The sequence below is a fragment of the Protopterus annectens genome, chromosome 2.part1 (genome assembly GCF_019279795.1).
Source record: "Protopterus annectens isolate FY-2018-M chromosome 2.part1, PAN1.0, whole genome shotgun sequence".
In the NCBI taxonomy this organism is placed as follows: domain Eukaryota; kingdom Metazoa; phylum Chordata; order Ceratodontiformes; family Protopteridae; genus Protopterus; species Protopterus annectens.
In genome coordinates this window covers 546,837,265-546,849,716 of record NC_056729.1, presented here as the reverse complement: position 1 = coordinate 546,849,716, position 12,452 = coordinate 546,837,265, and positions in this window count along the sequence as shown.

Below are 12,452 nucleotides of genomic sequence, written 5' to 3'. Positions count from 1 at the left end.
GTCACATGGTATGTTCTTGATATATCTATATATATGTATGTATCTATATGCTGGACATAAACACACACACATACATCTACATGATGGAATACATTTCCTATACTGTTGAATGACTGTGCTGGATGATATATTTGTGATAACATCCGATGTCTGTATATCTGCCATGGCTTAGTAGTAAATCACATTAGCTGTGTGTGCAGGGTCCTGGTTTCTAGCCTTGCAGAGGCTGTTTATTTTGTTGCTGGGCAGAACAAGGCTGTTGCATATGGAGTGATTATGGCACATTAAAGCAGTTGTGAGCAGGTGTGCATGGGTTTGCGTGAAGCTAAGCAATGCTAACCTCCGGTTACAGTTTCTTACACTCAGTTAGCCTCTACATTGCTTCACCAGTGTAATACTCGCATACCAGCGGCCAAACAGGCTTACACCCACTTTCTCCCGCATTTGCAAATGCACTGCATTTGGTGTTTGCATCTGATGCTCACACCCCTGGGTGGGAGTGAGGACTACAATATTACCTTGTGATGCCTATTACATCAGATTACATGCCTACAGTATTGGGAATGGCTGCCCATTAGGCGAAAGCATGCCATTCGATTGTACAGAATCCACGGCCTGTCCAGAGTTTGATTCATATTATTGGTGTGTTCCTCTTACAATCTGCACCTGTCTGGCTAATACATGGGAACTGACACTCTTCAATACAAACAAGTAATTGGGTTTTGGAACCCACATCCTTCAACCGAGTCATGCTACTGCATAACTAATATTTTATCATATTTCTAAGGTTGTAAGTGGAATATATGCTTTCTGTCCCTATCAGACCTTTCAAACAATTGGGGACAAATATCAACTGAATCAGGGACACGGCATAACAACATCAGAGACACATTTAAATTATTAGTGCTATTAACCTGACACATTGACAGACTCAGAGCATATGAATTCATACACATTTTCTGAGGTAAATGATGTTTATAACTATTAATTGTTGTCGTTATTCATTACGTGTAATTCACCAGCTTTCCTCCAAAAGTCACTAGTTTTAGGAGGGATTAAGTGGGACAGAGTTAGAATTTGAGTCAAAATCAGGGACGTCCCTGGAAATCAGGGACAGTTCAGAGGTATGGTCCCTATTTTTTCCCCCAATGGTTTATGTCCAGTCCAGTGGATTTGCTCTTAGGGGTTGAGAGGTATGGGCGTCAGCTATGTCCATTTCGGAATATTACTTACATCCCTGGGGTGGCCCTAAAATGACTGCTCCAGCCAACACCTGCAGCCCTAGGCCCATAATTGCATACCCATCATTCTCCCACCTGCCCCTCCACTACAGCACTCATCCTTACTGTGGGTGCAGGTGGGGTATAAACACACAAGTACACAATGTCCACTCTCTGCATGTCGGGACACATGTTGTACGTTGTGTTGACCCATGGGTTATCAGGCTTACACAACCTACTGGTCCGTGTATGTCTACAGCCTGGTTTGATGAATCATTACTGGACTGACTCCGATGATCATTAATTTTTGGGTGTTCCACAAGGGACATTGATGTTTTTGTTTCAAGATTAGACCTGGCAGGTCTCTCTCACTGGTAATATCCTGTCAGTGGTCTGGGAAGCAGTGGTGTGTTTACATTTATCATGTGTCTGTATGTCTCACCGGCCTAGCTGGGTGGGGGGGGTTGATGCTACGTGTTACACATTTGTTTATTGTACCCCTCACCCCCATATGCATGGCCTGTGAACATATGTAATTTGTAACTGCTGTATCATATCCTAGCTATATACTTGTGTATATTTACAGTCACATATATATATATATATATATATATATATATATATATATATATATATATATATATATATGTGTATGTATACACATTACTATATACAGATATATCTGTATATGTATGCATACATATATATATATATATATATATATATATATATATATATATATATATATATATATATATATATATATATATATATATATATATATATATATATATATATACACACATATATATATATATATATATATATATATATATATATATATATATATATATATATATAAATAACAACATATGAGTCTCTGGGTGTTTGCATATGTAAATATCTATATGTGGGTATGTATATGTATTCTGTCTCTGTATGTATACATTTGTACTACAGAGAGGGAGAGATTTATCTCTATGTCGCTATGGGTAGATATATACACACATACCTCTACATATATACATCTACATCTGGTTAATCCGTTCCTTGCCATATAGATTACACTTTGTTGCAGTGGGACTCATAGTGGGTGTGGCTGCTCGTTGGGTGATGCCTCTGCCCAATGAACACATTTGCTTACATCCCTGGGGCTGTCTATATAGGCCCACATCAGCCAACACCTACACACCTAGACCCATAACTAGCTACCCATAGTTCCCCTACATGCACCTCCTCTACAGCACCCATCCTTACTATGGGTCCTGGTCAGTTCTGAACACACCACTACATGCTGCCCACTCTCCACTTCACGGGACCCATGTCATACAATTTTCTCGACCCATGGGTCATCAGGCTTTCCTACCCTTGTATTCCGGGTATGTATACACCTCAGCCAGAATGTTTGGTGTATCACCTTTTGGTCTTGTCAATTTTTGGGGTGTCCCGCAAGGGACGCTCCTGTCTGTGTGCCAAGATTAGATTTCACGGGTGCACTGTGTACCCCCCTCTGGTTGTATCCTGCCTGTGGTCTGAGGAGCAGTAGACTATTTACATTGTTTGCGGGTTTGTGTGTATGTTTCCTGTGTCCAGCTGGGGGGGGTGGAAGGTCATGCTACGTGTTTCATGTTTCTTGCTTGGGCCCCTCACTTTCATTGGCATAGCCTGCAAACATATGTCATTCTTGTGTGCTGTTTCCTATCATAATTGTATATCTGTGTATATCTATGCACACACACACACACACACACACACATATATATACGTATATGTATATGTCTGCAACCATATATATATATATATATATATATATATATATATATATATATATATGTGTGTAGATATATATATATATATATATATATATATATATATATGTGTGCGTGTCTGTAAAGCAATGCATACCATGCGCAAACACACTTACACACGCTTACTGGTGTTTATATATGCTTAAACCTGCTTACTAGTGCCTTATTCATTATGACACTGACAATTCACTCCAGTTCACTTTTAATTGTTATTTTGCAGGTTATACAGTGGACTGATATTGAAATATGTTCATGTATAGATTACCGATGGTAAATGGTATGTGACGCAGTGGGATTCGGAATGGGAATGTCTGTTTGTTAGGCAGTTGCCCTAACCAATACACTATGTGCTGCTTCATTTGCATATATACCCATATACTCATGGCTCCTGGTTCTTCAAACACCCACCCCAACTCCTCCATAACACTGCAGTCATCCATTCTCCAGTTGAATTCGCAGTGTATCCACACCACTACACGTTGGCCACTCCCTACTCCTGTAGACCCATCCCATCGGTTGACTCACTCCACGTATCCTCAGAACTCCCAAACTTTTAGTCCACAAATGTTGGTGACATGAGCAACCAAAAGGACACTATTTGCAATTTTTGGGTTGTCCCACATGGGTCATGCATGTCTTTATGTCAGGATTAGACTCTATTCTCCATTACATCCTTACTAATGTTAACATGACACTACAATAAATTAATAAGTATGACTATGTGGTAATGCACATGTTACACATGAGAGCCTAATTATGTACGTGTTTGGCGTATTTCTCTTACATATAGACTGGTTTAGTAATTGGCATTGCCATAGCAGTCAGATCACAGGAATGATTCCATGTGTGAGAAAGTCCTCACATTTGATTTTTTCTGCACAGCACTGACTTTAGACATTGTACACACTTCTGCGTTTTAGCAGTTTCGTTCCTTCCCTCTTATGCACAACCTATTATTCTATCTACTGTCGAGGTTTGTAAGGGCACATTCATGTTATTTATGTCTGCAAATGGAATTAATGTGCTACAGAAAATGTACTTCTACATATAGATGTTTGCATGTGTGTATGTATATATACTTATAATGAACTCACTGACCTCCACGAGGTTATCCAATTAGAACCAGCCCATCCAACCCTGGCATGCCTGGATCCATAATTTCATACCCATAGTTCCTCCACCCCACCCGAGTTCAACATACACGCATACCATCCATTGTCCAGTTGCTATCGCAGCCATGACACACCACCACACATTGCCCTCTCCCGAATGTTAGGGGCCCTACACATATGTTGTCCCAACCCATGTAGTCTCAGGCTCTCCCACCATTTAGTCCTTGAACATACCTGCCCTTGTTTGTGTAATGGTTGGAAGGCCATATAGTCTATCAATTTTTGGGAAGTCCCACCAGGGACTACCCTCTGAGTGTAAAGTAGACTTAGCAGATCAACAATGTTACTCCCACTGGTAATATCCTGCTTGTGGTGTGAATAGCAGTGCTTTGCTCACTCCTGTCCAGCTGGATATGACATATGCTGACAGTGCTATATAATACTGGGGTTGCTGTTGATTTCCTTCTCATTTCTTTTGTATGCTTTATTGTTACATCATTCTTTCTTCATATATATATATATATATATATATATATATATATATATATATATGTATATGTATATATATATATATATATATATATATATATATATATATATATATATATATATATATATATGTATATATATATATATATATATATATATGTGTGTGTATATATATATATATATATATATATATATATATATATATATATATATATATATATATATATATATATATATATATATATATATATATATATATATATATATATATATATATATAAAAAATATATATATATATATATATATATATATACATATATTATATATCTGTACATACTTATATACATTTCCTATGCTGGACACTGCTTAGACCCATGCAAACGCCCTCAGACTTTCTTACTGGTACTTATATATGTTTACTGCTGCTTATTTGTGCTTACACCTGCTTACTAGTGCCTTATTCATTATGACTGTGTCACTTTGATTGAATGACATTTAGTTAAATATCTCATGTGATACTCATGTCAGTTTTACAGCAAAACAGCATTCATTCCACATGGAAAATGATATGTGCTACTGTTGGGCTTGAACCGTGAATGCCTGTTCATTAGGCAGATGCTGTAAAGACTACACTATTAACATTTACATTGATTCTGCATGCTTTTCTCTAGTTGAATGATTTTGATGTGTAACCTTCGCTCGGCGGTGGGTAGCAACGTGCAAACACGCTGCGCTTTGCTTACACCTTCGATATTGCAGCAATTCAAATGTATAATAGGGACACAGAGAATCTAATTAAGAAAGTTCTAGGGACTGGGCTCAACATTCCACTACGTGCTTGTGTGTTTACTACTTCGATTTTATTTCACTGTTTGTGGACACTCTTGTATGCTTAGCATACATTTCGGTATCCACGGACACTGAATTACTGACTTACTATTAGAGGCTGGCTTTACTAGTAAGCATAGTAGGTTGTGCAACTGTCGGGGCATGTTTACGCCTCTGTAGAGCACTTGTACACGCCCCCTGCACTCGAACACATTTCCTGTGCACGTCGGGGGTGCGGCGGCATGCCCTCATACATATTCATATGGCGCTGCTGCACCATCTGTAGTGAGGGCGCTCGGCGCAAGGCTAAAACCGTCCTTGCGCTGAGCTTCTTGAATCCCAGGGTATGTTTTTTTCTTGGCAAATTAATGGCAAATCATTAAAGGTTGAAGTTAGAAAATAATGACAGACATTTGAGTTTCAGACTTTATAACCTTCAGAAAAATCATGCTAATGCAAAATCTGTTATTCTATCAACTTTCTAAGTTTGTAATAGCAATATTTAAAAAATTATCCCGTTTTTTGGGCCTTTGTACAACTTTTATTAATGGCTATGTCCAGATTTCTTGCTCTAAGAAGTTGAGCTGTATATCTGCAATGGCTTAGTAGTAAATCACATTAACTGTGTGTACAGGGTCCTGGTTTCTAGCCTTGCAGAGGCTGTTTATTTTGTTGCTGGGCAGAACAAGGCCGTTGCATATGGAGTGATTAAGGCACATTAAAGCAGTTGTGAGCAGGTGTGCATGGGTTTGCGTGGAGCTAAGCAATGCTAACCTCCGGTTACAGTTTCTTACACTCAGTTAGCCTATACATTGCTTCACCAGTGTAATACTCGCATACCCAGCAGCCAAACAGGCTTACACCCACTTGCTCCCGCATTTGCAAATGCACTGCATTTGGTGTTTGCATCTGACACTCACACCCCTGGGTGGGAGTGAGGACTACGATATTACCTTGTGATGCCTATTACATCAGATTACATGCCTACAGTATCGGGAATGGCTGCCCATTAGGCAAAAGCATGCCATTCGACTGTACAGAATCCACGGCCTGTCCAGAGTTTGATTCATATTATTGGTGTGTTCCTCTTACAATCTGCACCTGTCTGGCTAATACATGGGAACTGACACTCTTCAATACAAACAAGTAATTGGATTTTGGAACCCACATCCTTCAACAGAGTCATGCTACTGCATAACTAATATTCTATCATCTTTCTAAGGTTGTAAGTGGAATATGTGCTTTCTGTCCCTATCAGACCTTTCAAACAATTGGGGACAAATATCAACTGAATCAGGGACAAGTTATAACAACATCAGAGACACATTTAAATTATTAGTGCTATTAACCTGACACATTGACAGACTCAGAGCATGTGAATTCATACACATTTTCTGAGGTAAATGATGTTTATAACTCTTAATTGTTGTCATTATTCATTACTTGTAATTCACCAGCTTTCCTCCAAAAGTCACTAGTCTTAGGAGGGATTAAGTGGGACAGAGTTAGAATTTGAGTCAAAATCAGGGACGTCCCTGGAAATCATGGACAGTTCAGAGGTATGGTCCCTATTTTTTCCCCCAATGGTTTATGTCCTGTCCAGTGGATTTGCTCTTAGGGGTTGAGAGGTATGGGCATCAGCTATGTCCATTTCAGAATATTACTTACATCCCTGGGGCAGTCCTAATATGACTGCAACAGCCAACACCTGCAGGCCTAGGCCCATAATTGCATACCCATAGTTCTCCCAACTGCCCCTCCTCTACAGCACTCATCCTTACTGTGGGTGCAGGTGGGGTATAAACACACCAGTACACACTGCCCACTCTCTGCATGTCGGGACACATGTCGTACATTGTGTCGACCCATGGGTTATCAGGCTTACACAACCTACTGGTCCGTGTATGTCTACAGCCTGGTTTGATGAATCATTACTGGGACTGACTCTGATGATCATTAATTTCTGGGTGTTCCACAAGGGACATTGATGTTTTTGTTTCAAGATTAGACCTGGTAGGTCTCTCTCACTGGTAATATCCTGTCAGTGGTCTGGGAAGCAGTGGTGTGTTTACATTTATCATGTGTCTGTATGTCTCACCGGCCTAGCTGGGTGGGGAGTTGATGCTACGTGTTACACATTTGTTTATTGTACCCCTCACCCCCATATGCACGGCCTGTGAACATATGTAATTCGTAACTGCTGTATCATATCTTAGCTATATACTTGTGTATATTTACAGTCACATATATATATATATATATATATATATATATATATATATATATACACACATTACTATATACAGATATATCTGTATCCAAACTCTAGATCCAATAAGTAGTTGAACGCAGCTATACTAAAATCAAGTAGCGTTTTCGCTGCTAGAAACAACTGCAGCTTCTTCAGAACAATCATAGAAGTAAAAAATAGCGCCAAAATTTAAAAGAGAGATCAGGGGTGTGACAACAACATCACTTCCTCTGATGCGCTAAATACTTTAAGTTCACAAACGCCAAAGCGAAACCTGGTATTTGCATCAACATGAAACAAAATAGGTGTATCGCAAAGTTATAAAACCACTGTCACATCACTAGTATTAATAAAATGATAAGATCTACTTGAATAATACTAAATAAGATATACAAGTATATATTATAACTTACAATTGTTACAAAATAGCTTTTTTTATATATTTTAAACTAGTAATTCTTACATCAGATATCACTGAAAAATCAACTTCACTAGTAAAAATATAAGTATTAGTATTAATAACAACAATACTAAAAAAAACCTATCTCATATAACTTTCTAACTTTAAAATCGCTGCAATATTGCAGTTCTCATTTAAACCTGGATCACTAAATGCATCAAGCCTTATTTGCCATTCTAATTCTCTAAATTCTAGCATCAATGTGAGTGGACCACCTCTGATGCTGGGAGGTAGATGGTCAATGGCCATAAAATGAAATTTATGGCCAGGATTTCGGGAAATATGTTTAGATAAAGCACTATCCATTTTGCCAGTTCTAATTGCATAAATATGCTGGTAAATCCACTCACGGAATTTCCGGTCGGTTTTACCTATGTAGAATCCGGGGCAGCAATCACAAAAAGCTGCATACACTACTGATCTGGTCTCACAATTGATTTTATGGTGAATTGTGTATCTTTTGTTTCTAATAATAAATGTTTCACCTGTTTTTATTAGACTACACCAATTACATGAACCACAAATAAAGGAACCCTTGTGTCTGATAAAAGAATTCGCAGAGTAATTCCTTTGTAGGATTTCCTTTATGTTAGTACCTCTTCTATAGACTACTCTTGGGCAAGCCCCCAACTTGTTCGATAAAAAAGAGTCACTATTGATGAGGTACCAGTTCTTACAAATTGAAGACCAGATCAATTTAGACTCCATATTGAAAGTAGAAATAAAGCTAGTTGGAAATTTCTTCCCCCTGTGGTTCATCATTTTGTCATCTAAGATGTTATGGATTTCTATCTCATTCCCACCTTCTGCGTCATCAGGCAACATATTAAGTGCATTCATTTGCATATTTTCATCCAAAAGTGGCTTGTAAAAGCCAGTGGATCTTTTAAAATCAACTTCTTCAATAATCGTGTCAACAAGAGCTAGTGGGTACCCTCTGTTTGTAAATAAATCTCTCAAGATCTTACATTCCTTTGAAATGTGCTGCACATTCTCACCGCTCTGACTACCTGTCCTTTGATGATTGAACGTTTTTGTTTATAGGGGTGAAAACTGGAAAAATGTAATAAAGAGTTACAATAGGTTGGTTTTCTAAAGGCCGATGAACATAATTTCCTTCTTGTTAAATCTTTGACTAATTTAACATCCAAGTATTCGATCTCGTCCAAGGAAAAGTGATGGGTAAATTTTAGGAAAGTGGTAGTTTGATTTAAATACCTGACCAAGGCTTCTGCCTCTACAGCATCACTCCGGAATAATATAAAAATGTCATCAAGAAACCTTGTATAAAAAGTCAGGTGGTGTTTAAATTGTGGATGGTCTAAAATAAACCTCTTTTCCCAAAAAGCCATGAAAAAATTTGCAACACTTGTGCCACAGGGCGACCCCATGGCAATACCTTGTTTTTGGAGATAATGTCTTTTGTCAAAAATAAAAATGTTAGAACTTAGGACTATGTCTAATAACTCTACGACTTAAGTCAATATCATTCTGTGGAGCCCCAAGGTCCTTCAACAATAACCCTATCCACTCAGTGGCCTCCAAGTGTGGAATGGAAGTGTAGAGATCTACTACATTGATAGTTAAGAAATTATTTCTTAAGTCAAAGTCAATGTTGTTAATACTAGTCAAGAAAGACCAAGAATCCTTGTATACAACAGGAATCAGTGTGATGTATTTAGCAAGGATATTGTCAATCAGTCTAGCAGAAGGATGGGTCATTGAAGACCTACCATCAACCAAGGCTCTCATCGGGGGATTCCTAAGATCTTTGTGGATCTTAGGAATCCCAAACATAACTGGAACTTTTGGAAATGAAATGTCTATGAAGTTGTACATGTCCACATCTATTTTACCTGCTAAAAACAGGTCCCTGTAGTAACCTCTATTTCTTTTGTAGGTTAAATTCATCTCGTTAAGGGAAGATATACTGTACGCTGGGGAGTCTAAAACAGTCGACATTTTTTCAACATAAGTCAAATTGTCTAAAATTACCAGTCCACCCCCTTTGTCAGGTTTAATAACTCGGACAGGTAGTTGGCTAGGATAATTCAAAGCCTGTCTTTGTTCCTTAGTTATATTAAACATCAGGGAGTTATTGTTGCATCTACCAGGACTAAACAGGTGTCTAAGGTCAACTTCACATGCTTTTTCAAAGGTAAGTAACCCAGGGTGGAGGGGTGGGTTAAACACACTGGGCAATTTTAAACCATTATGGGGGACAAAGCTTTCATTATTATGGAGAACATCTAGATTGAGTCTTCTAACAAAACATTTCAGGTCCATGATTGTTTCAGTTAAATTACAGTGCCTGCTCGGAATAAATGTATTCCCAAGACTCAACAATTCAATCAAGTCAGGATCAAGAGTTATTTCTGAGAAATTATAAATTTTAAAGTCACCTTTCATATTGGAGAGGATTCGCGGAAAATCCTCTAGGATGACATCTTCAAGTGTGGGAGAATTAAATGAAGAATTCCCCTCAGATAAATGCGGAGAAATTACACATTCCGCACTCTCTTCTTGTTCTGATAATATCTCTGTCGTTGTGACCCTAAAAAATTGTTGCTATTCTTTCATCTGTTTTGCTTGAATACATTGTACGAGTAGTTGTTCCTACCATTATTGGAGTTCTTTTCTTTTATTCTTTTACTACGTCTCAACCCATTGGTTGAATCGTCTCCAGAATCTTCCCTTGTGATGTCATCATCTGGGAATGCCATCTGATCATTGAAGACTAGAGAGTCGCCTGCAGGATCACGAGAAGGACCCTCTCGTGAATTAGGAACTTGTAATTTGGGATAGGCTTGATGTTGTTGATAAGCTGTTCTGTCCCTTATCAATTTCTTGGATTTATTTTGTTTTAATTTCAGCATTAAGGCGTCTATACTGTTAAAAATATGGTTGTAATCGTATTTGTAGTGCAGGAAATCAATGTCAGTTTTAATAGCTTTATCCAGTATGTTGATCTCAGTGGTAAGCTTATTGATATTTATTTTGTAGTGTTTAATCAATAATTCTAATAGTTGGATGTCCCGTTGTTGAAACAAGTCATTCAGGTCAGAGAGAAAGCCAAAATCAAGGACAAGACCTGATGGTGAAAAAACCCTACGTAAACCCTTAGGGATGATGTTTTCATTTACACATTGTTGGAAGTAAGAAATTTCCAATTGTAACTTTTTCAGTTTCAATAATTTTGAGTCCAATAGCTTCAAATTGCTCATAATGGTGTCCATAAAATCATCTGTTGCACCCATAGCCGGTCGCTCCGTGGAACCACTTTGTGTAAATGCAAAAGGTTCTAGGTTACTAATCCATTCGGTAATAACCGGAACTCCGATGAGCCCTGGGTCAACTGGTCTAACACGACCATTATCAATAGTATAGATAGGAGTAGGTTGTATATGCTGAGCGTTAGGTATAGATCTGTCACCTAACGAAACAGTTGATGCAAGTAACACATTCGTGCCAGGTTGAGTATACCGTGGGACTGATTGACTAAGGGGCTGAGCCCTAACAATGTTTCCATTTTCAATACAGTCCATACGTGAATGCAGTGAATCCATCCTTTGGGTTAAACCGAGCAGTAATGCTCGAACATCTAAGTCAGCTGGAGATGTCATGGAATCAACAGTTCCAAAGATGTTCGGGGTGCTAGGACTGCTAGGGCCACCTGTAGCCATGAACACAAATCAACCTGGTGAAGTAAGTCCAAACAACGAAAAAACGAAAAACAGGAGGCAAAGCAGACAAGGTAGCACCCAAACTCTAGATCCAATAAGTAGTTGAACACAGCTTTATTAAAATCAAGTAGCGTTTTCGCTGCTAGAAACAACTGCAGCTTCTTCAGAACAATCATAGAAGTAAAAAATAGCGCCAAAATTTAAAAGAGAGATCAGGGGTGTGACAACAACATCACTTCCTCTGATGCGCTAAATACTTTAAGTTCCTGGCAAGCGAAACCTGGTATTTGCATCAACATGAAACAAAATAGGTGTATCGCTAAGTTATAAAACCACTGTCACATCACTAGTATTAATAAAATGATAAGATCTACTTGAATAATACTAAATAAGATATACAAGTATATATTATAACTTACAATTGTTACAAAATAGCCTTTTTTATATATTTTAAACTAGTAATTCATACATCAGATATCACTGAAAAATCAACTTCACCTGGCCATAAATTTCATTTTATGGCCATTGACCATCTACCTCCCAGCATCAGAGGTGGTCCACTCACATTGATGCTAGAATTTAGAGAATTAGAATGGCAAAT